Source organism: Lissotriton vulgaris, chromosome 1_1, assembly GCF_964263255.1.
Source record: "Lissotriton vulgaris chromosome 1_1, aLisVul1.2, whole genome shotgun sequence".
Lineage (NCBI taxonomy): Eukaryota > Metazoa > Chordata > Amphibia > Caudata > Salamandridae > Lissotriton > Lissotriton vulgaris.
In genome coordinates this window covers 410406014-410432382 of record NC_141685.1, presented here as the reverse complement: position 1 = coordinate 410432382, position 26369 = coordinate 410406014, and positions in this window count along the sequence as shown.

The following is a 26369-nucleotide window of genomic DNA, read 5'->3' as shown; positions in this document are numbered from 1 at the left end:
TGACCAAAGACAAATCTGCAGTGGCCGTAGAGTCACAAATAAAAAAAGACAAAACATGCATATATCTACAGCTTCAAACAAACAAACGTGAACTTAAGATATGACTTTTCAAATGGTAACTATGCTTTGATTTTGCTTTGCTAGACTCCATTTTAAAGCGACAACAAAAGCTTCTAAGATTAAAGCTCCCTTTACAAATAATTGATACTCTCACTTGGTTCCAGAATCTGTGGGATCTGGGATCAGGCTCTAGAAGCCCCCAGGAAGAGTTTAATTGTTCTTAAAATGAACTGTCAGAAAAAACAACCTCTCTGCTCCATTTATTTGCAGGAAGTGATTTCAGAGCTTGGTGCTTCAGTTTCCAACATGTCCCAAGTTATCCCCTTCTGTTGAACCAAGAGATGAGAGTTTAAAGAAGATTGTGTTGCTTTCAAACCTTGCTACAAGTCTCATGACTCGCTGCCTGAGGTGACAGACAGCACGGGCTCTTCTCTGATTGGCTATCCCTTGCTATTAATCACACATGCAATCCCTAAAAACTCCTCTTGCAACCCGTGGACAATTTCAGAATTGGGTGTGGGTTAACCACCATTTTAATGAAGAGACAGAAGTAGCCAATTCCCCAGTTATTCTTTGGGCATTCTAATTCATAATTACTTTTGGTGACTTGCCTTAATTTCCACACAGATATGAGGAAGCCCCGTCCTCTACGGAGCCCGGAGTGCAGGATGCGAAGTACCATACCATTACTGACTGAGGTCACGTACCTCATAGTGACTGGAATTCACAGAGACACAAAGACTCCCTGCTTGGCGAAGTCGAAACTGAACACTAATCTGAGTTTGTAAGGTGGCTGCTTTTTCCATCATCATCTGCAGTATTGCAGGTTTTGCAAGCCTCGAAACTGTTGTAAACATTTAAAAATGTGTCTGGATGTTGTGGGTTCAAAAACTTATGTCTGCAGCCTTTACAAGATGACGGCAGTATGGGAAACGTTTCGTGTACCATGTGCTGCAGAAAAAAAAATAAAAGCTTCATGTAGGAGTGAGAGGCGCACAACCAACCCTGTGGTGAATCGGGGGAAGCCCAGAGTGGTGTGAAAATGTGTTTTAAAATAAACAAAATACAAATTCAAAATGTGCAGGTCTGCACTCCAATGATCACAGACTTGTGCAACAAAATCAAATACATGCTTGTGAGTCGGAAAATAATACTGTGATCACTGGCAGGTTACAAAAACGATTTGGATCAGTAGTTGGCCAGACAAAGAATGACTATAGCGAGTAGTAGGTTGCCACAACGTTACTGAATGCATCAGTAGTTGTTTGTGAACTGTGCGGCGCCGAAAACCATTTAAGATTATTTCTGGTTGTGAACAATTCGCAAACTTCAAAAATTTTAAAGTAGAGTACTAACCGAGCAGATTACTGAGGTGAGGAGGACAGGCCGATATAAAAGTCCACTTCCTCGGTGCTATGCCAGCTGGCCACATGGCTGGCTACAGGCTGTGTTCAGCGGATACTTTGGGCAGGAGCCAAAGTTTATCATGAAAAATTAGAACAATTCATTGAAAAACCTTTGGCCAGGCGAAGATAGGAATAATTACTTAAAAGACAAAATATCGTGTGTGATAAAAATAATATTCTCACCTCAAATCAATTAGCTGTTTTATCGCCTGTCGCGCAGAGTGCCGCCCGCCCGCCCGCCCACAGCCAGCCCACAGAGAGACAGTACTGAGTACTGTAAAGGCAGCTGAGTAGCAGGGCCAGGCAAAAAGAATGGTGGTGCCGGTGGTCTCCTCCACACGACGGGAGGGGCGCTGGGGCGGTGAGGTGAGCGCGCAGCACGTAACGCGTCACACTACGGTGCGGCGGCAAGAGGGCTGGCACAAAAAATGTTACAGGGCCGTCATTGGTTAAGGCTGTGCGCACCGCGCACGCTACCACTGATTGACGGCCCTGTGAACGAGGCTGGGAGGAGTTGGGGGCCCCCCAACAACAGTCGGCTGCACAGTGCACACTAGTATGATTCGGAAGTCGGACCCGACTTTTCTAAATGATTTATTGTGCGCTTTGCATGCTTATGCTTACTGCTTATCCTCCTTACTGCTATAATTACTTAAGCGCCACGGCCACGGGCCACCGCACCGCCGACCACCCTACAACTCACTGTCACTCACACAGGCCTCCGCGGCCGCAACGGGCCTCGGCCGGGCGGCCTCCTCAGCTCAGTCAGTCAGCGAGTGAGTGCCTGTGTGCCGGCCCGCCCGTGCGACCGCCTCAAAAAAGGTGCAGCCTGGGGCGGACCGCCCCCCCCCCCTAGCTACGCGGCTGCCTGTTCAAGCTACATGGACACAACAAGCTAAAAGAGGCCTTTTTGCGCCACTGCCCAGCTGACCAGTTTCAACTGGACCTGGTCTGCACCCTGCTGCTGACCTCTTCTGGAGTGAGTCTTGACCCCCATGTGCTGCTACCATGGTCCTGAACCTTTGGCTGATGTCAAAGTGTATTCCTCCTTTCATATCCTGAAACCTGGAATGTAGAAACTTTTTGGCTTCAAGACCCTCTGGAGGACCGTGACGAACCTACTAAGCTGATCTGATGAAAGTACATTGGCACTGGGCCATATGTCAGGTTGCTCCCGCTTGGAGTTGTTCGGCAGCAGCAAATGCGATTCAGCAGGACTTTGCACAGAAGATATCTGGCCCAGTGGAGCTGTGTTCGGCTACAGCCTGCAGCTTTGCCGTGCTGGAGGAATCTGAGCTCCAAATAAGCAACAATGTCCGAAAGCAGAAATCTTCACCGGGGCGAAAAGCTTCAAAAATATCTGGCCAGCGAGGGATCTTCGTTTGGCTCGAAATTCAAACTTCTCCCATTCCGAAGATTCCCACTAAAATGCAACAGCTTCACCTCGACCTTGTTCTGCTGCCTTCTGATGTAGTGGAGCCCTCTTTAGTCACAGCCTGCATCCTCACCCTACTGAGGATTTTTTACTTCTTTTCAGAGGCTAAAAAAGGTAACACTTCTGACCCGTGCTCCATCGCAGTCAGTTGTAACTTGTGCCTAGCTACTGGTCAAGTACAACCAGGTGACTCTAGTTGGCTATTAATGCTTTTGGTGCTATTTTTATGTTTATACTTTAAACATTCATAACTCCCTATTTATTTTTTGGCTTTTGGTTCAGTTAATTTATTACATTTTTATCTATTTTTCTAAATTGGTTTGGGATTTATCTTGTGTTATGTTTTGACATAAATTCTTTACACTGTATCTCTGAGTTAAGCCTGTTTGCTCTGTGCCATGGCTACCAGGGGGTTGAGCTCAGGTTTCTCTAGTAACTTTAGTAGTTCACCCTGACAAGGGCTGTGGTTATTTTTTAAAGTGAGTATTCATCCCCTCAACTAATGTGCCCATTTCTTACCTATGCATACGGCTCAGAAACGGTGATTATGTGCAAGAGTTGATTGCGTGCCTGGCTCCCGCATCATGATCAGGCTGCTGAATGTGACTTATGTGGTGGAGGGCGCTGCAAGCAAAGGATATCAAATTGGCTATTAAAATGGGCCTCGTTCAGGTTCTGTCTCAAATAGTTACTAAGATGTGACTCAAATTATTCCAGACGTTTCCAAAGCTTTGACAAACTTAAAAACAGATGTGTTCACCTTTACTTAGATGACACAGACCTGTCAGTGGCTCTGTACTTTAGAGACAGATCATTCAACATACAATGAGTAGAATTTATTAAAAATCAGTTTCAACATAACATCATAGAACCGATTGCTAACATTATTCTGTGGATTTCCCTTATTGTACCTTTTCTCAAACATCATGCCGGCTGCAAGATTCGCATTGTGCGCATGCGACACCAGGTCATGGCAACACGTGAGAAGCATGCAGCTCCTCGATTGCGAGACGTGATCCATTAGCTGAACGGAGTCCATATATTTAGAAACCTGGGGCCTTATTTATGAAGGCCTTGCGCCGCCGGTGCGTCACTTTTTCCCATTTTAAAAGTGGCGCACCGGCGGCGCAAGGCCTTCATAAATAAGGCCCCAGGGGCCTTATTTATGAAGGCCTTGCGCCACCGGTGCGTCACTTTTTCCCATTTTAAAAGTGACGCACCGGCGGCGCAAGGCCTTCATAAATAAGGCCCCTAGACCGGAAGAAGGGTTATTGCCAGCTGCAGCTTGCAGAGGAGTCCTGCTACATCCCCATGTTTGCAACAACTTCAGATTCAGCATCTTGTCAGCTGCTGAAGAGGAAGTTCATTGTGTAACACAGGGCATCCTAAACTGCTAGTCCTACAGTGACCACATGCTTGTTTTTGCAATACCACAGAAACAGCATGATACAACTATTAAGAAGTTCTGTTCAGCACTTTGAGCTACAAATGTGACACTCAACAAACACAGTTGTTTATTTGAGAAACTTATTTTTTGGGGGCAAATCTTTTCCAGTCAAGGCATGTGCCCTGACCCCAAGGAGGCTGTCACACCCGCCTCCTCCTCTGCACATTTCTGAGCTCTCAGGTCTTTTCTCGGCCTGGCAAGTTACTGTGCTCGTTACAAAAACGAGAACGCCCCCATCAGTGCTCCTTACAAAAAAAAGGTGCATTTCTCAAATGGGCGTAGTGTGCATTTGATATGATTTGCACAAAAATGTGGCAAACGTAGCTTACTACAACCCATCTCTTCAGGAGTTATTGTTGACCCCAGGCCTGGCAGTCTGGATGCCTTCCTGGCTCAGAAAGATGAGGACAGAGAAGAGTTGGACCACATGCTAGCCACTAACTCAGCAATTTAGAACAGGCATGTTCCTGGGCAGAGGAAAGCCTAGCCATTATTTGAATGGGCAACCATTTTCACTTTTTCGTGTACAGTCATGCACGAATGTCACAGACGACAAAATCTCTCCATCTTGGGAATTCCCAAAACGAAATTGCCTCTAGGGCCAGAAAGATGGGACCTCTGTTTGCAGCAAATCATTAACAGGCCAGGTAAAGACAAAAAACATGCAGATTTCATGTACATATTTCCAATTCCTTGTAGTGAAACCAAACGAGTAAAACTAAACCACCAATGGCTAAAGAAAACCTGAGGTACATCGTCAAACAAACAACACCCTGTGCCTAGGGAAGAGAAGGGTCATACAAGCGTTTACCATTCATTTCACATTGCAAGCAGTTTCTGAACAACCTGAGAGTCAGAGATGGAGGGATCCGGAAAAGACTCACTAACAGCACAAACTGTGGGGCAAATCTACTATTTTTTGTTGCAGCACAGCAACCAAAGTTGCTGTGCTGCATTGCATGAATGGAAGAGAGTAGGTCAGGGCCTTAGCTACAAACAAATGCTGCTGCTCTCTTCCCAAGTGCTGGTGCACCATAATGAAATGGTGTCTGTGTGAGTCTAGCATAGGCTGTGTACTGGCAGTACAGTACAAAATACTATGTTTAAGCTTATTTTTAAATCACATTTTGAACTACTTGCAGTCTGTTCAAGAGTGTGATATGTAGAACAAGATGAAGCAAATTAGTAGTGTAGTCTGGAGCCAGGTATCTCTGTCGCTGCAACTTTTTCCCATCCGAGGTCAGATTGTGAATTAAGGGCCAGATGTACGACCAAGTTATTTTGCGAATAGCAAATTGCGCTCAATTGCAAGTCGCAATTTGCTCCTCGCAAAATGACATGTAAAACAATTTCAGAGACACTATTTGCGATTCTCAAGGGGGTCGCAAATTGCATGCCTCATCAAGATTCATGAGGCACTCACAATTTGCGACCCCATTGAGAATGGCTGGCCCTACCAGGTATGGTGGCCTGCTGGGCTCAGCAGACCTCAATGTCAGGGACTGCTTTTAAATAAAGCAGTTTTTTTAAATGCAGCCTGTTTTCCTTAAAGGAAAACTGGATGCATTAAAAAAAAAAATGAAATGCTTTTGTATCATTTTTGAAGGGCAGATGGTTGTCCCTGGGACAACTGCCTGCCCCTAAAAAATATTTGCCCCTGCATTTGCAAAGGTAGAAGGGGTCCCCTAGGGACCCCTCCCCTTTTGCATTTACATTACCATTCTCTTGAAGAGGTTGGTAAATTGCGAGTGTTTTGCGACCGCAATTGCGGTCGTAAAAAATTTGTACATGGCTTGTGGAATTGCTATTAGTAAGGCAACACCCTTCCTAATAGCGAGTCGCTAAACACTATTCCGCGAGTCTCAATTTATTTGCGTCTCGCAAAATAGTGTTAGAACATGGCCCACAGGATGTTTGCATGCGCAAACGGGTCGCAAACCCGTTTGCGCATGCAAATTCCCTTCGTACATCTGGCCCTGATTTCCTTAAAATACTAATATAAAAGAAACCTGAGGAAATATCTGAAGACACCAGGTTGAACAGAGATAGAGAACTGCAGATCCTCATTCCAAAGCACTACACTTCTGAGGAAGGCGTTGGTAAAGCGCCTATTCCAGCCAGCCAGTTGGTCAAGCCAAACGTCTGAGTGAGATTCCATGAACAACTAGAGCAACTGTTTTCTCTGCATTTATTATTATTTTTTTTTACAAATATTTTTTTTTGCATTTTCATCCAATACAATAACAATAAGCATGTCACATTCGGTTGCAGTCGTGCATTGCCAATACCTTGTGAACCACATCATAGAACACATATATCCCTCCCATGAGCGGAGCCCAGTCACAGTGTCCGAATCAGTGTCATTGCCAGCAAGGTTTGTCCCATATCCCTTGTCCACCCTGTGAGTGGGGCTCAAGGATCTCCTCATAGGAGGCACATTCTGGCCCAGCAGTGATAGTTGACTAGTCAAGTCCCAGTCCTCCATCCATTCCATATTTCCTCTATTTTCCCCATACTTTAAGGAACTTCCGCGGGCACCCTCTCGCCTTGTATGTAACTCTCTCTGCTGCCATGTACATATCCATCCCTCTCTTTCATTCCCCGAGTTGGGGAGGGTGTGTCGCCCCCCCAGACGCGGGCTACATCTCGTTTCACTACCACCAGTGCCAATTGTGCCAAGATAAGCGAAGGGTGGCCCAGATCAACAACCCTGTGTATCCCTAATAGTACAAATTTGGGGTCTAGGGGCAACGTTTCACCCAACACTTTACTCAGTTCTTCCAGGACGTGTACCCAGTATGCGTGGACAACAGGGCAGTCCCAAATAGTATGATAAAAGTCGCCCAGTGGCTGTCTGCATCTTAAGCAATGGGGTTCACTGGCTCGACCCATACGATGTAGCCGGGCCCTGTCGTAATACACTCTGTGCAGTATCTTATATTGGATGAGTCGAAGGCGGGATTTAATTGCCACTTCTTCATGGTGCATCAGGGCTGCCTCCCAATCCACTGTCTCCAATGCCCCCAGATTCTGTTCCCACGTGTCCCTCAACTTCCCTAATCTATCAGGCATGTTATTGTTGAGGGTCCTATATGTGGGCTTATGGAGTATCAGCCCCTGCAATAGACGGCCCTCCAGCGGGGCGTATTCCGGCAGGGGGGTGGCAAGAGAGGCCTCGGCTGTCAAGGCATGTCTCAGCTGTGCATACTTAAAAATATGAGTAGAGTGCAGGCAGAAGTCTGCTGCTAGTGTCCTAAAAGTTTTGAGTTCTCCCTTAGCCATTACGTCACCTATATTAGAGATGCCACTGGTGTCCCATCCCCCAAAGCTCCTGAGTTTATGTAGTTCCTTCAACCGGGTGTAGTGCCATAGTGGTGCCTGTTTTGTTGGTCTCTGAGCCCAGCCCATTACTTTGGTCGCTCTGTCCCACACCTCCAGGGTTACTTGTGTGGCCGGGAGTAATCGCCCCCTTCCTCATCCCCCGTACAGGAAATGTAGTTATGAATGTTGTGCCATTGTGTCCCCCTCCAGTCTATGAGTGGGGTGATCAGCCGGGGAGTGGAGCCTCTCTTTCACCGGTATCAGATGCTCCACCCAATATTAGGCCTCAATGTTCGACAAGGATATACCTCCATTGTATTGGTTTCGCTGGAGCGTGCAGAGGGCGATCCTTGCGTGTTTCCCGAGCCACAACAGACAGCGCAGTTCCCATCTATAGCCTGGAACATCTGCCTGGAGAGGGGGAAGTACTCATTTTGTAGGGCGTACTGGAAACGGGGCATGGTGATCATTTTGAACATTGCCGCCCGACCCATATCGTGAGGGGGAGCGCTTTCCACCTCTGCGCATCTGCTGCAAAGTGTGTTATGACCCGCTGGATGTTGTTTTGATATGAAAGTTTTCTATCTGTGGTCAGATAAATCCCCAGATATGTAAAGCTCATCCACGCTATCTGGAGGGCCAGACCTCCTGGGGTCTCTGGCTATAGACGACCGACTTATGCTAATATATGGCATAGCCGGAAAAGGACCAATACCTGTCCAAGATTTTGAACAAAGCAGGGATTGTGTAATCCGGTTGGGTAACATATAGCAAGATAGCATCTGCATACAGTGAGATATTTTCTTCTCCCATGTCCATCGGTGCTATTTGAAACCCCTGTATCTCCTGGTTTTGTCGGATCTCACATGCCACTATTTCTATTTTGAGAGGTAAGAGTAGGGGAGAGAGCGGGCATCCTTGCTGGGTTCCCCATCGGATAGGGAAATCATCGGACAATAGTCCATTTACTTTAACCCAGGCTCAGGGGTCTGTGGAGGAGGCCGATCCAGTGACGGAACTTGGGGCCAATCCCAAACTTAACTAATGTGGCCTCTAGAAAGGGCCAGTGCACTGCGTCAACTGCTTTTTCGGCGTCCAAGGAAAGGAATATGTGGGGATCTTCCCGATCTTGCACCGCTATGCGCCAATTGTGAGTTGTTTGCAAGTTTTGTCTGGTCACCCAATCTGGTAGGAAGCCCGTCTGGTCCCGATGCACCAAGGTCGTAATGACTTGGCGAAGACGTAGGGCCAATAAAGTTGCTAGGAGTTTGACCTCGATATTTGGGGATACGAAGCACAATCCTCAGGGGGTATCTCCAGTTTATAAATAGGGATGATCGTGGCTAGCCTGAGATCTAAAGGTAGAATTCCTTCTTCAGCCGCGCCTCTGAATAATTCCAACAGATGTGCTCCTTTCTTATAAAACTGTGCGGGGAGTCCATTCAGGCCTGGGGGCATTCCTGGGCGTAATTTAGCTATTTCGTCTTTGAGCTCATCTATTCATATGTCTGATTCTAGCCCCTTTCTTTCATCATCCTCCAGGCTCGGGGTCTGAATAGTGTCCATGTCAAAATCATCGTCGGGGGAACCCAGCTCCCGGGCTTTATCAAAGGTCTGAAAGTAGGAAGCGAACGTCTGCACTATCTGCATGTCTCCCACCTGCATCTCCCCTTGCTGATCTACTACTTTTTCCACCCATCGGACTTCCACTTCTTTCCGGCTGAGCCAAGACATAAGCTTTCCAGATTTGTCTCCAACATCATATTACCTATGGAGGGTCACCTGCGCCTGTGTTTTAGCCTCTTCCGTAGCCTGGGCCCTATATTGCTGCTGCGTGTCTGTCAGTAGTCGAAGGACCTGAGGGTCTCTGTCGACAAAGTAACTCCGATATAGCACCAGAATTTGAGATTCCAGAGTGGTGAGCTCCTCCTGTGCCCTCAGCTTTTCCCATGCTAGTCTATTCTGGATCCTGTCTCAGAGTACCGTCTTGTAGGCCTCCCATAATATAACGCCCGACTGTACTGATTCCTTATTTTCTGTGAAATAAACTCTTGTGTGTGCCCGAAGTCCCTGCAAGACCTCCTTGTTCTTCAGGTCCCAGGCCGATAGCCTAGAATTTCCTTGTCCCACCCCGGGTCTGGCCCTACCTTGATCAGCAGGGGTGAGCGGTCGGAGATTCCACTGGCTAAATACTCCACCTCGTAAATGTTGCCGGAAACCACCTGTGAGAGAAAGACGTAATCTAGTCGGGAGTGGACCCCATGCGCCCCAGAGTAGTACGAGTACAGTTGTGTATCTGGATGCAGCCAACGCCATACATCCACTAAACCAAGGGTATCTACCAGTTTAGCTAGGTGAGTGGTCGGGGTGGGTCAGCGCAGGCCCCTAATCTGTCCTTGGTAATAGGCTTTATATCATTAAAATCACCTCCTATTATGTGTAGAGTATCCGGAGTGTCTCCAGTAGGATATCAGTCACCCCTTAGAAGGTCCTTGCCTCTAGTCTCGGGGGGGCATAGACCGACACAATGGTAACCCTCTTTCTACCCCATGTGCCTGTCACTCCAACGTATGTTCCCTGGGGATCTATCCATGTGCGTGTTACCTTGTAGGGGGGACTATTTAATCAGAATGGCTACTCTCCGAGAGCCAGAGGTGTACCCCGCATGTGCTAGAACTGGGTATGCTCCCCTTGCCAGGAACCCACATCTAGTGCCCTTAAGGTAGGTCTCCTGTAGCAGGACCACATCTGGGCAAACCCGCTTCGGTCACCAGCCCCCGCTTAATTTTATTTCCCAGACCGTTCACGTTCCAGGTAAGTACCATGCATGGATTAGGCTCCTGCCCGTTGCCCCATGATCAACTTCTGGACCCATTAACATGCATGGTCACATGATGTCCCATGCGGGTGAGGTAGGCCACTGCGCAGGCTGCTGTGTGTGTGTGTGTGTGTGTGGGACTATTATGCATAAAAACCCAACAACAAATTAAATCAAACCATCCAAAAAGAACTGTTGCAAACCCCCATTCCCTACCCCCTCCCCACCTCCCTCCTCCTCGGTGTATCACCTTCCGCCATCTGCACGAGGATGTGCCTCAGGGTAAGTGGAGGTCTGTCGCCCTCCCAAACCCAACTCAAGCCACCAGTTCCAACTCATGTGGTGTTCCCCAAGTCGTCTGAAGAGATTCTCTGCTAGCTGTGAGGGACCAGGGAGAAAAGTCCCTGTGTCAAGAGAGAAAGAAGAAAAACAAACAGCTAAAGGGAAATGCCAAAAAAGAAAGGAATAGTAGAAAAGGAGGGCCGCAGGGAGTCCAAGTCTGCGACCACTCCAGGTCTCTTGCCTGTGTTACGGTGTAGTTCTTCGTACTCTCCGCAGGTTTCAACTAGATGAGTAGCAGGGAAAAATGGGGCTGGGCGAGCGTCCAACAAGGATACTCCGGGGTGTCAATCTGGTTTCACAGTCAACCTCGCAGGCCCCTGTTCACGAATGTAAGTCCGGTAGTTCCCCCTGGGAGGTCATAGCATCCGGTGCTGTGTCTTGTTCCATTGCCACTATTTCAGCCACCAGTGGGTGAAGAGAGATTCCTTCATCGTCCTCCCCTCCGGAGGTGGTGTCTCTGTTTTCAGCCTCAGTGTCTGGATCGAGATGAGGGAATAGCTGGGGAGTGCGGGAGTTCGCCAATAGGTGAGAATCCAGTGAGTAGCCGCGGCGCCTCCGGGGTCTACCCGTGTTTCCTGGCACGTAAGGGGTTGCCTCCTGAAGTCAGTCTTTGCAGGCCTGTCATGGCCGTAGAGTTCTGTGTGGACCTGGGGATTGCCTGGCGTTCCCCACTGATGACTGATTGCGCCGTGATGACATTTCCAGCTGATCCAAAGCAGGGCGTTCTTCTAGCCAGTGCCACGCCTCCTCCTGTGTCTGGAAGAAGTGGGATTTACCCATGAACATCACTTTCAGCTTTGCTGGGAATAGTAACATATATTGGATCTTGTGTACAAGCACTTTTGCCTTCACTGAGTCGAAGGTGCTGTGCTGTTTCTGTGCCTCTCTACTGTAGCCCTGGAAGATCATTATGCAAGCGTTTTCATGTCGGATCTCCCCAAGCTTCCTAGCTTCCCTAAGGATCATGTCTCTAGCCAGGAAGTTTAAAAAAACTCGCAATGACAGGCTGCGACTGCGCTCCTACAGGGGCCCGGCCATCAGCGCCCTCTGAGCTCTTTCTATAACAAAGCATGTAGAACATTTGTCAGTCGGGAAGATGCGCAGGAGCCAGGAGTGGAGGAACTCTGGCATGTTCGTTCCCTCAATTCCTTCTCTAAAGCCCACAAAGCGGAGGTTATTGCAACGTGCCCTGTTTTCCGCATCGTCCACAGGCCACTGTTAGTCCTTGTGCGATGATTGCAAGTCCGCCATGTCCTTACGTAGACCTTGCAGTGTGTTTTCTACCTCCCCCACTTGCGTCTCCGTCTCTGTGACCCTGGCGGCCAAGTTTCAGGAGGGAGCGTCACCTCTGAGCCCACAGCACCGATTTTGTCCTCGAGCGCTAACCTGGTGGAGTGGATTGCCTGGAGGAGAGTGTCTGTGTCCAAACGGGCAGGCGCTCGCTCCGCCGAGGAAGGGGTGATAACCTTGGTGTAACGGTTCCTCTTACCCTGCCGCAGGGATTTTGGGTCCTTATCTTTGCCCATGGTCAGTGATATCAAGCAGGTGGAGGGGGCCTCTGGGCTGGTCCTGTCAACTATATTTCTCCACCAGGATCCTCCGTCTATCCCTTTGTAATGTCAGCCTTTTGACGGGCCTCGTGTGGCCAGGTGATCCTGCGTCCAGTTTCTTGTTTAGTCCTTGCCCGAAAACATGGCAATGAATGTGGTGGGGCGCCATCCCTTAGCCAATGAGGGTCACTCGAGATACACCCTCTGTCTCCTCCTGTGCTCCCAGCCTCACCGCCTCAGGATTACCGATACCGCAGGCGCCCCTCCGATCAGTCTTCCACACCAGTATCTATCGCCCCAGGGTCGCTGCGATGGAGACACACTACATATGTTCAGCCAGTCTCTGGGGTCCACTCATGGGCACTCCTGGCCCTAACTCTATTTCCTCTCCATCTGCTCACTGTCCTCATCCCTCAGCTGGACCCACCTTCCCCCCTGCGTGTCTCTCACCTGTAACAGGAGCTACAAGTCAGATCAGAGCCACATCAGGGGCATCACCAAAAGATGTCTGTACCTCTGCCTTGGTGTCCGCTTCACGGGTTGGGGTGGTGGGGAGAGAGCAGGGATTAACGCGCCTCTCAATAGAATCGCTGGTCCACAGCCGCTTCTAGGTCATCTTCTCTCGAGCCCCAGCGTCGGAACGCTCCAGCCAGGCAGGGGTGATCCCCCGTCACACCCCCCATCTCTGCACTCTCAAGGTCATCAGGTGGGGCCGGGGACACGCATGCGTCCAGGCTCGGCACCCCACAGTCCAGGTCATAGTCAATCCCCAGCACGTCCGGCGGCACCGCAAACCGCAGGGAAGCTTCCCTGTTGTCATGTTCAGTGTGGGCCACAATCACCCAAAACTTTCGGGATAGGAGCGGACCAGAGCTGTCCAAAAGTTTGGAAAATTTCGCAAAGATTTATCAATCGGCGCCAAAGTTATTGTGAATAGAATGTTGCAGATTTCTTATGCATAATAGGTCCTAACTATAACTACCGACCGGCGACCGCCAGTAGGTAATATATATATATATATATTTTTTATTTTTTTATTTTTATTTTTATTTTTTATTTTATTTTTTTTTTATTTTTTTTTGCGGGCAAAAATGCACAGCACTCCAGAGTGGAAGTCTTAAACTTGTTTATTCACAAAACGAATCCAACCAACGCGTTTCAGCCTACTCGGCTTTGCTCACGGTTAGTGAGTTTTCTATTTCCACACTATTTAAGCCTAGTCAACCATTATGGGGCATTCTGGGCATTGTAGTGCTTTACTTATTTGAAAATCAAAATAATAATAAAAGGAAAAGAAAGAATGCTATTTACATTCACTGTCCTTTCATGGAGGTTATTTTCAAAACATTGCGTTTTCGCAATTCTGCTGATTTGGGTTGCTTTACATGATTATCGTTTTTTCAGTAAAGTTAATGCATTTAACATTAATATCCATTTTAACCGAGTTTGGTACTCATGAATATACATTCGGCAATGCTATATGTGTAGAAATTATAATAAGGTATAGTACTAGAGAGTCATTTTACATTTCATTCTTACAGAATTGCAGTTTTAACCATATTGTTTCTCAGGCCAACAATACTTTCAGGGTTCCCAGAGTTATGTTTTTAACAGTTCAGATATTTATTCTAAGTGTGTGTAAAGTTCCTCATCAACATTGTTTCAGGCAACCTCTAACATCAATGAACCCAGCAATGAGAAAATAAACACTGAAAATACAACGGAAAGCACAATCAAACAATTGTTTAACCAACTAGAGAAATTATATCGGAAGGAAATAAATAAAAGTTGGGAAATTTTGGCATTAGAGAATTATATTGAAGTGAAAAGAATTCCACGTGGACTGCGCATTTTTTCCATGCCGACGCATCCTGAAACAAAAGTGGTACTACTACAAGACTGATTCAGAAAAGGGGGTGGTGATGAACAGAGTGTCTGAATTAAGCAGACCACTCTTACCCAGTCCAAAGATCAGGGCTTGATCCATCACCGTTTTTTCGCTCACTGCACCATCCCATCTCAGAACCTGGCTACATGCAAATTAGTCTGTCCCTGGCCCAGTGCATCATGGGAACAGGGCAGACCAGACTACCAAGCCAATTCTTCACTGGAAAGGAGACAAGCTTCCGGGGACCGGTTTCTGGCATTTCAGCCGTCGTCGGCCCGGCTTGCTTGAATCCTGATGGTGCAGTGAGCAAGGGACTCATGTCTGAGTATACCCTGCCACACCTATAGTGGCCAAAAGCGATTCAGAAAAGGGGGTGGTGATGAACATAGTGTCTGAATTAAGCAGACCACTCTTACCCAGTCCAAAGATCAGGGCTTGATCCATCACCGTTTTTTCGATCACTGCACCATCCCAGCTCAAACCTGGCTACATGCAAATTAGTCTGTCCCTGGCCCAGTGCATCATGGGAACAGGGCAGACCAGACTACCAAGCCAATTCTTCACTGGAAAGGAGACAAGCTTCCGGGGACCGGTTTCTGGCATTTCAGCCATCGTCGGGCCGGCTTGCTTGAATCCTGATGGTGCAGTGAGCAAGGGACTCATGTCTGAGTATAACCTGCCACACCTATAGTGGCCAAAAGCGATTCAGAAAAGGGGGTGGTGGTGAACAGAGTGTCTGAATTAAGCAGACCACTCTTACCCAGTCCAAAGATCAGGGCTTGATCCATCACCGTTTTTTCGCTCACTGCACCATCCCAGCTCAGAACCTGGCTACATGAAAATTAGTCTGTCCCTAGCCCAGTGCATCATGGGAACAGGGCAGACCAGACTACCAAGCCAATTCTTCACTGGAAAGGAGACAAGCTTCCGGGGACCGGTTTCTGGCATTTCAGCCGTCGTCGGCCCGGCTTGCTTGAATCCTGATGGTGCAGTGAGCAAGGGACTCATGTCTGAGTATACCCTGCCACACCTATAGTGGCTAAAAGCGATTCAGAAAAGGGGGTGGTGATGAACAGAGTGTTTGAATTAAGCAGACCACTCTTACCCAGTCCAAAGATCAGGGCTTGATCCATCACTGTTTTTTCGCTCACTGCACCATCCCAGCTCAGAAGCGTGGAAGGGTATACTCAGATGTGAGTCCCTTGCTCATTGCACCATCAGGATTCAAGCAAGCCGGGCCGACGACGGCTGAAATGCCAGAAACCGGTCCCCGGAAGCTTGTCTCCTTTCCAGTGAAGAATTGGCTTGGTAGTCTGGTCTGCCCTGTTCCCATGATGCACTGGGCCAGGGACAGACTAATTTGCATGTAGCCAGGTTCTGAGCTGGGATGGTGCAGTGAGATCAAAAACGGTGATGGATCAAGCCCTGATCTTTGGACTGGGTAAGAGTGGTCTGCTTAATTCAGACACTCTGTTCATTACTACCCCCTTTTCTGAATCACTACTAAAAGAATGGGCAGACAACAACAGTGAATGCTCATTTAACATGATGCACATACTAATCAAACATGCCAAAATTGACCTAACGGGTTTAACTACAAAAATTGAGGAATTAGAAACTAAAGTGCGAGAACATACTGGTCAAACGGATATTGGAAAGATGCGTAAAGAAATGGAGGCAAAGTTGGATGAATATGAAATTGAAATACAAGAACGGAAAAAACGCAAATTCAAGAGGGACAAATTGGATTGTAAACATGGTCGAATTCTAACTTTTGCCAAGCGATTTGACAAATTGAAGAAAAATTACCCTATGCAAAAGCCAATATCAAACAGCACTAGTGCAAGTGACTCAGAAATAAGTGAACCTGAAACAACAGATGGAACAAGTGTTATCCCCAATGTGAATTTTTTAGAGAAAATGCACTTGATGTACATGGATCAAACAATGTCACGAGGGAGAGGACGTGGTAGAAATGCAGAAAGAGGCAGAGGAAGAGGGGAAAAATCATCCCCAGCACCAGAAAAATCAGACGATCAAAGCGTCAAAAGACATTATCCATTACGAAATCGCAAGTGAATAAAAACTTGATCATCAATCTATCAAAACATATTTTAACAATGGATGAAGAAAGTGCATTAAATAAAGGGCTGTCTTTCTGCCCGGAAAGCCACTTCAACTACACAGAAGCACGTATTAATCTATACAGATACATCAGAAACCTAAAATTGGCTAAAATCCATGCAAATAAAAACAAGGGAGTATCTCCAGAAGTAGTACCATCAACAGAAGGAATTGAAATGGAACCAACAATCAGTATTGACCAAGCACAAGATTTGAAAACAATATTTGATTTATTATACAATTTGGAGGGTGATGAAATGACAGAAGAGGATGTACTGGAACATCTAGAAATTGACACCAATCAAAAGGTCAAAAGTGGCCTGAAAAAGAAATCAACATTTTGCCCAGTATTACCCCCTGGAAACAGAATTGAACAATTCAGTGAGGCAATTATAGAAGAATTAGAAAAAATTACCAATATCAGAAATGGAAACCGAAAAGAAAACCTCAATAAGAAAGAGCGGGAAGCCATCGAACATCTAATGGAGAATAAAGAGCTAACAATTAAACCCGCAGACAAAGGGGGCAATATTGTCTTGTTAAATACTGTGGATTATCTACAAGAGGCATATAGACAACTTGACAACACAGACAACTATCACAAATTACAGAATAATCCAATAAACAAAATGACGATGGATTTAAATGCTAATTTGATGAAATGGCACAATGAAAATTTGATTGATGATGATGACCTAAAATTTCTAACTAAAGATTTTCCGGTAATCCCTACAATTTATTTCTTACCAAAAGTGCACAAGACTCTTCACCAACCACCAGGAAGACTGATTGTATTTTCATGTGATTCTTTGTACGAAAATCTTTCTAAGTATGTGGATCAATATCTTGCTCCAATTGCACAGAGCATGAGTTCCTACATCCAAGACATGGGGGATTTTTTAAGGATATTGAATGGAGTCACATGGAATGATCAATAGCTGCTAATAACCATCGATGTGGTATTATTTTACAAGTCCATTCAACATGAAATAGGATTACAAGCCTGCAAATATTTCCTGCAACAAAGAAGAATCACAGAAATGAAACACACACGTATGCTACTGACCATGATTGAAATTTGCATAAGAAATATTATCCTCTATTTTAACAAAGTATTATTTCAGCAAAACTGTGGTACAGCCATGGGAATATCATTTTCTCCCAACTACACCAATATAACAATGGGATGGTGGGAAAAACTGGTAGCATGGGAAACGGAAAATCAGGAATATTTGGATAAAACTATACAATGGGTCCGTTATATTGATAACCTTTTTTTAATCTGGAATGGCACGGAAGATGAGTTTAAGAGCTATTTTCAAAAATTGAACAAAAACCAGACAGGTCTATCATTCACATGCAACATGAGCAGAACACAGATTGCTTTTCTTGACACGTTGATCTACATAGAAAACAATACAATCCATTCAACACTCTATCGTAAAGAAACATCGACTAACAGCATACTGCATGGGACAAGTTTCCACCCGAAGCCATTAATTGCGAGCATCCCATATGGGGAATTCATGAGAATGAAACGGAATTGCTCAAAAACAGATGATGCTGAAAACAAGATAGAGGAATCTATGGAAATACTAAAAGCCAGGGGCTACAAAGATCATATCCAAAAAAAATGCAAAAGGAGAATAGATCAAAAAACAAGAGAAGAAATTCTGATACCAAAAATTAAAACACAAACTGAAGAACAAAAACCACGCTTCATCACAACATACAGTAAAGAAAGTGTCAAAATCATGGGAAAATTGAAAAAATACTAGCATTTGATTGAAAAAGATCCTGACATAGGGAAACTGGTGGGATCTAAACCTATTGTAACCTACCGTAAAACCAAATCGCTGAAGGACATGTTGGTAAAGAGTCACTTCTTACAACAAGCAGACAACAATTGGTTATCGAATCAACAAAATGGATTCTATAAATGTAACTCCTGCAAGGCGTGTAAGGCGTGTAAAATTGGCAAGAATAAAAGATCCATAAATTAACCAAATGGGAACACAATTGCTATAAATGAGAGGATCACATGCACATCACAGTATATGATATATATTATTGAATGCAACTGTGGAAGTAAATATATAGGAAGCACAACTTGCACTCTGCGCAAACGCATCTTGGAACATATCAGAGCGGTGAAAAACAAAGACTTGTCATATGCAACCGCTAAACACATGATGCAATGCCAATAGGGAGATTGGAGATCAATGTGCTTTTATGGCATAAAAACAGTCACTCTGAATGAACGAGGTGGCAACAGAACTAGAAAACTCCGTCAGATGGAATCCAAATTTATCATAAGACTCAAAACCAAGACCCGAAAGGGATGAACTTTGATGAGGAACTTTACACACACTTAGAATAAATATCTGAACTGTTAAAAACATAACTCTGGGAACCCTGAAAGCATTGTTGGCCTGAGAAACAATATGGTTAAAACTGCAATTCTGTAAGAATGAAATGTAAAAGGAATCTCTAGTACTATACCTTATTACAATTTCTACACATATAGCATTGCCGAATGTATATTCATGAGTACTAAACTCGGTTAAAATGGATATTAATGTTAAATGCATTAACTTTACTGAAAAAACGATAATCATGTAAAGCAACCCAAATCAGCAGAATTGCGAAAACGTAATGTTTTGAAAATAACCTCCATGAAAGGACAGTGAATGTAAATAGCATTCTTTCTTTTCCTTTTATTATTATTTTCATTATCAAATAAGTAAAGCACTAAAATGCCCAGAATGCCCCATAATGGTTGACTAGGCTTAAATAGTGTGGAAATAGAAAACTCACTAACCGTGAGCAAAGCCGAGTAGGCTGAAACGGGTTGGTTGGGTTCGTTTTGTGAATAAACAAGTTTAAGACTTCCACTCTGGAGTGCTGTGCATTTTTGCCCGCAAAATTGAAACTCGGAGCCAGGATCCGGCTTCTGCGCCAAGCACCCACTGCCAGAGGGCGCTGTATGAAGGATCACTTTGTGGACATATATATATATATATATATATATATATATATATATATATATATATATATATATATATATATATAGAGAGAGAGAGAGAGAGAGAGAAATATATGTATATATATATATATATTCACTGAAAAAAACAGGTTTAAGCACGTTATAGTTAGGAATTAGCATTTACAAACCTTGCAAATTCACTGAAAAAAACATAGGTTTCAGCCACGTTACAGTTAGGAATTAGCATTTAAAAAACCTTAGAAATTCACTGAAAAAACCATAGGTTTCACACATGTTATAGTTAGCTGGACATTACACTCATACAAAACCATTGAAATTCCCCCATTATAGCTAGTTCAGCTAACTATAACTCGCACACCCGCAATCCACTGCTGATCACGTCACATATTACATCACTCATGACATGGTCAGTGACATCACTCATGACATCACTGATGACATCTCAAATGACATCACTCATGACATCATCCTTGTGAAAGAGTGGCAGACCTATGTTTTTTCAGTAAATATTTTTAGGTTTTGTAAATGCCAATTTTTAAATGTATTAATTGTTATATTTATTTTTTTGATACTAATTTACTACATTTTTTATAATTATTTTTAGATATTTTATTTTTTAAATTACATAACATATTTTTAAATAATAAATTTGTTTTATTTTATATATTTTTTCAATATATGAAAATTAATTTCTATATCTTTTAGCATTTTTTTGTGGTAAACGTAGGGTACGCGTACCGTCCTCTCACACTGCTGCACAACTGTAATCGTACTGTACGCGTACCCACGCATACATCACAGATACTTTGAAGCACTCCATTCCCTAAAGCCTGCTTCACTACATGAGTACATGCTTACTGAGTGAATGATTACATTAATATAAGTAAAGACACTGAGTGAATTCTTAATTGGTTCACTTTTACTTTACTGAATGAATTACAAAAAAAGGGAAGTTACTACAAAAATAAGTCGGAAAAAAAAGGGGAATGAATGTTAATACTCGTATAAAAAAAGTAACCTATAGAAATGCTTTAATAAGAAAAACGAGTTTAAATAAAGCGTTTTAGAAATTAAACAAAAGTTAAAAAGTATGGAAAGAAGCACGTTTACATAAACACGCGACTCACTAAAACAGTGGAAATGAGAACACCTGTCAACTGAAAAACGTGACTTAAAAGTGGGAGGAGCAATAAATTGATCCCATAGATTGTTAAGTAACCTAAAAGTATATAAACCACACCCGTGGGATACTTAGTTTTGTTTCAGAGAATCAATACAAGCAAGGTAATGATTCGGGACTGCAGAAGCATTTAGACACTATATTTCATTTCCTCAGAGGTAACATATTGTAAATGTATATTTAAAAATACATAAAACATTATATTCCCTAACCAAAAACAGAGCAAACAGAGCGGAGGAATACTCAACTTAACTGTCAGCAATAAATACCAGGCCCTCTCTACAGACGAAATAGAAACATAAGCAGGAGTAGAAACTGAGCATCAAGCTGGAGCTGGAGCGACAAGGATAGATTTGGAAAAAAAGCCCACAGGGGCAAGTACAAACACCACCGGCACCCCCTACCTCCGCTACTAATGCTGCATACGCCAATAGTTTAAACATCCCTGGGAACCTCCTCGAGGAGATGATGAAAGAGCTGAGAATTAAATTTGCGATCTCCGAAAAAAACCAATCGAAAATACAGGACGTGTACGAGGTCCTTGACCAGAAAATAAATACGCTCATTTACAGGGTGACACATGTTGAAGGCGAAATTGCGGTACTAAACAAGAAAACTGAGGCAAACCACAGGGAAATAACTAAACTAAAAACCAGGGAAGCTGAGATCAGCGAAAGAATGGAGTCCCTGGAAAACCACGCTAGGAGAAAGAATATCAAAATCTTGAACATTCTGGCGGTAATCGAAGGAGAAGACATAAAGGGTTTCATAATTCAGCTATTAGAAGAAAAAATCCCCTGGGCCAAATCGGTAAATCTAAACGAAGACATCCAAAGGGTGCACCGGGACCCCTTCAGGATGGGGAAGTTTAGGAAAAAACAGAGGAAAGTTTTGATTAACTTCATGACATACTCACTGAAAGAGCGAATACTTAGTGAAGGCCTAAAAGCTGTATCTTACACAAAGGACGACTGGTCCTGTAAAATCAGGTCAGATCTATCTAAAATGACACAAGATAGACAATGGGAGCTGAGCCAACACATGCCTCAACTGAAGGCACTCGGAGCAAACGTCCAGATGCGCTTTCCAGCGTTACTCAAAATTATGTGGAACAATAAAATGTTCAATATAAGAGACCCGAAAGAAGTGGAAAGGCTAATAGAACAAATCAAGACCAACCAGGAAGATCAATCCCACTCAAAATAGGAAACAAAGTACACGGCTCAAAAAAAAAAAAAAAAAAGGCTGAAATACCGGTGGGAAAAGGAAAGGCAAACCTGAGTAAACCAAAGGCAAGGAGCTCGAAAGGGGCAGATCCAATGCCCAGAAAGAAGAAGACAAGGGAGGCTTCTCCAGTTTGGGGGAAATACAAAACACACAAGTACACCAGAAAGTCCAAAAAAAGAAAAAAGGAAAAAAACAAAGCACACGGTGGGGAGCAAAATGGGGAAAAAAAGAAGTCCCAAAAATAATACCTGAGGAGTATAAAGGCCCAGTCAGAAGATATAAAGACCAGACCAAAGATGATGGCTATCGGTATGAGCGTAGGAAAAGAACTTAAAATCTTAACGTGGAACACAAACGGACTGAGAATGAAATCACGGAGAATGAAGATACTAGAGTACCTAAAAAACTGCAATAGCAAAGTAATTCTAATCCAGGAATCACACTTAACAAAAGAAGAGTGGGAACCAATCTGCAAAACTGAGGGTTGGATAGACCATTGTATCTGCACAAATCAAAACTGCAACGTAAAGGAAGTTGCAATCATTTTAAAAAAAATTGCTGAAAGCGGTGATCGAAAAAACTAAAATCGACAGAAAGGGTAGATGGACCATTGTGACGGCAAGAATCTCTAACAACACATATACATTGGTGGGTTACTATGGCCCATTTACAGATGAGCAGAAAGGATAGGCACGGCGCACAACTTGGGTTTGGGAGGTCTAGTTCAGGGAAAGTAGAGTAAAGGTGATATGTTTGAAGGTGCTCCTACAGGTGACGCAACTGTTCAGGTGCGTCCTTGAAAGTAGAAAAGTTGAGTGCGCTACTGGGGTGTAGGCGCATCCCTGTGGTGGGCACACTTATGTGGTTCCATGTGTCAGATAACACAATAGATTCCAAGAAAGTTCAATGAAAGATTCCAAGTGTCAAAGTTGTAGAATTTATTTGAAGGTTTTCATTTAATTGTTTTCAAGTTTCCTTCATATGAGTTTTCAAATGATCAACATAATCCACATCGTGAGATTAGAATGGCTCCAATGCATTTCGGACTAACCAAGTCCTTTCTCAAGGAGCACTACAACAGAAGATACAAAAAATGACCCAAATCAATGATAATGCTGGAACAGCAGCGTAACTGATATTGCATGAGTGAATAGGTGGGTCAACCACATGCTACCATCGGGTTTGTTAAAAAACGTAAGGGAACCCCACAGTGTTCAAAGGGTGATATTAGGGAAGGTACAAGTGAATGCGGAAGAGAAAAACTGATTGTGATAGCCTCCACTATTCACCGGGCAGGCAGCACGCATCTACCCCTGAATTCAAAATGCAATATGAAGAAATATCCAAGTCGACGGAAGCTCGAGCTGAGACATTAGCACTCGAAACTGAAGCAACAGAGAGAATCTATGCACTCATCAATGAGGACTTGACTCAAACCACAACCAGCAGAACCAAAGAGCAATGTATCAAAAAACTCCTGTACTTATCGAAACGCCGCATTAACCAAAAACTTCACGCCAATACTTTAATTAAGTATCACAAAGTACTCCGCATTCCCCGAGGCCGACGGATCGCCCTGAAACCGTCTCTATGTAAGAACTCTAAAGCTTTTGTTGAGAGATGGAACGCCATCCTTAACAAGTGCAGTCTGGATCTTATATTATTAATTGTCGAGGAATTATCAGTCATTTTGACGGAACTGACACATGAAATCACCATCATTGAAGAAGAGCTAAAAGAATCAATTACACCTGAAGAACTCACCGCAACTCTTGAAGACATCAACAAGCAATTAGATAGACACACTAAAGATATCAATGAACGCAAGATACGCAAATTCCGTCGGGACACCTTGGATTATAAATTAGGGGAGGTGTACACGTGGGCGGATGTTTACGCCCAACGTCGCAGGAATAAACCATTTAACCCTAACACTGACACCTCATCCTCTGGGAGTGACACCACCAACCGCCCACCAAAAAGAACTCCTGCTGGAGCACCGACTTCTACCGCCACATTCAGCGAAACACCCTCGACACATAACACCGATTTAACCATCACTGAGCCTTTTTTAGAGATAGGCCCAGACAGAACCGACGACCCAGACGGGGCAAAAGGGCAGGAAAAAGACAACGAAGGTACCCAAGTAGTGAAGTGAAGTGAAGTGGTCAATCTGCCGGCATGCGTTACTCGGTGGGAACTAGAGTGCCAGGTCATGGCCCCGAAAGGCAGGGGTGCTAAAACGCGTGGGGCGGCTAGCGCTCCTAATATTGTGAATACGGCGAATTTGAGTGTACTCAGAGCCGACGTGGCAAGTGTGGCAAGCACGGGTGAGTCTCTTGCCTTGAATATGACAGCTGGGGAGTTGACTGGTGCGCCCTTTTCTTTAGCGACGACTCGTGGTGGAGGCAATGGATGGGGAGTATGGGCTGCACCTGCAGAATTCGGACGCGGTCCCGCACTCGCGACCTTAACGCCTACTAAAGTTCCAGGTGAGCAAAACGCAGCAGGATCCGATGTTTTACTTAGGAACCCTACGGTCACTGCAATTTTCCTGAAGAAGGCTAATGCTAAAGGAAAATCCAGCGCTGAGCTGGTAGTGAGTGCTCAGATTCCAGTCACTACTAGCCAAAATAATGACACTGACACCGCTACTGATAGTTTAACTCTTGCTAATGGTTTTGTAAATGCTGCAGGTGAGGTTTTGAGTGCCCGTAAGGATAAGGAGGCTTCTTCTCATACGTTGAATAAAGCGGCATATACAATGAATGATGATGCTACTGACTCTGAGACAGCTATGTCAGAAGGCAAGTTCTATTCAATGTTGGATCTATCAATTGTCTCTGAAGATGATAACAGCGGTCTGACTGGTGAATGGGGAGATGAAGGCGAACTGGTGGTTGATGATGATGATTTGGAGCAGTCTTTGATTCAATCTATGGGGCAGGGCGGTGAACAAGAAACTGTTAGACGGAATCAAGACCTCAATAGAATTTCCCCTGCGTTGTCTCCTCTTATGCAACCTAGTTGGGAAGGGAAAACCCCAGAAGCTGCTGATCAAGAACAATGCCATAGTATGGATATTGCAGAAGAAGAAGGAAATGGGGTTACCTTGGATATCATCTATAAGAGTATAATGGCGCACCGTTCAGAGACCAAGGCAGAAAGCAGTCGCACCCAGGGAGCAGTGTGGAAGCTCCAAAATACAATGCGGCACAAGGTAAAGTCTTATAATGAGTTAACCACAAGAGTTACCGAAACCGAGGAGCGTATTTCTAGTGGATTCGCTGACTAAACAATAAGCAGCCATAGAGACACTACAGACAATGAGATCTGATGTGGAGTGGAAACTAACAGACTTGGAAAATTGCGCAAGGTGCAATAACCTGCGCCTTCTGGGTATACCTGAGTCTAAAGAAGGGAAAGATGTTCGCAAGTTTATCATTGAAGTATTTTCAGAAGCTTTCCCCGAGTTGAGAGATTGGCAGTGGGAGAACGAAGTCATCAGGGCGCACAGATTTCCCTTTACCCAGTGAATGCGCTACGGATATTCTAGTGCAGCAGGGGGGTCAAATGCCCAGCCGAGAGCGATTTTACTATGTCTTAACAACTTCATATTGAGAGAGGCAATCTATGATCTGGCGCGTCCAGATAGACGTCGCACAGGCAATGGCTGCGAATTCTTCGTTCGCCCGGACTTTTGCCCTGCCACTGTGCAGCAAAGATGGCAATTACGACAGCTGATCTCTTTGTTTCAAGCCAAGGGAGCACAAGCATTTCTCTTAAATCCAGCCAAACTGAAGGTGATTCACAAGGGACAAATTAAACACTTTACTTCTGAAATTCAGGCGCAAGATTTTCAGAAGTCCTTGGACATCTAACTATATAATGCAATATAAAATATGTTGCTGCTTTTTTTTTCTTTTTTTTTCTCCTCTATAGCAGGTGCCAAATTGATGCCCAGTTGTTCTGGAGTTTCCACTTGTATTTTCATTTTCTTTTCCTTATCTTAGTAGCTCAATCACACATATATTTCCTGTATAATAATTGTGTTTCTATGGTGATTGATAGGGTTAACTACTAGAGAGGCAACTAGACTGGCTGGCTATGCTCTTGATTAAAGGTTTAAATGCAATAGAGACCTTTCTTTTTTTCTGTTTGATATGCTATATTCTATGCTGGTTATTATAAAGGAGTCAGCCAGGTCAGAAACACTCTTTTCGTAGGAAGCGGAGCAAGTAGGAATAATGAGTGGTGGCCTGGTGCGGTCCCTGGGGAGGGGGAGCACACATACAATCTCATCACCGAGGACAGTGTCCTTAAGCCCTTTTGTGGGTGGTAGGGGAGGGGAGGGTGGAAGGGAGGGTGGGGTTGGCTTGGGGCAGCCAGGATGGGGGGGGTTAAATGTAAAAATAGTACATGCGTACATCTCTTTTTTTTACTTTTGGCATGCAAGGTGGTGGATGAATGACATTATTCTGTATTTGAAACTATGTAATGGTAGCTAGAGCTTTAAGATTAGGCACACTAAATGTCAGGGGTCTGAATTCCATCAATAAAAGAC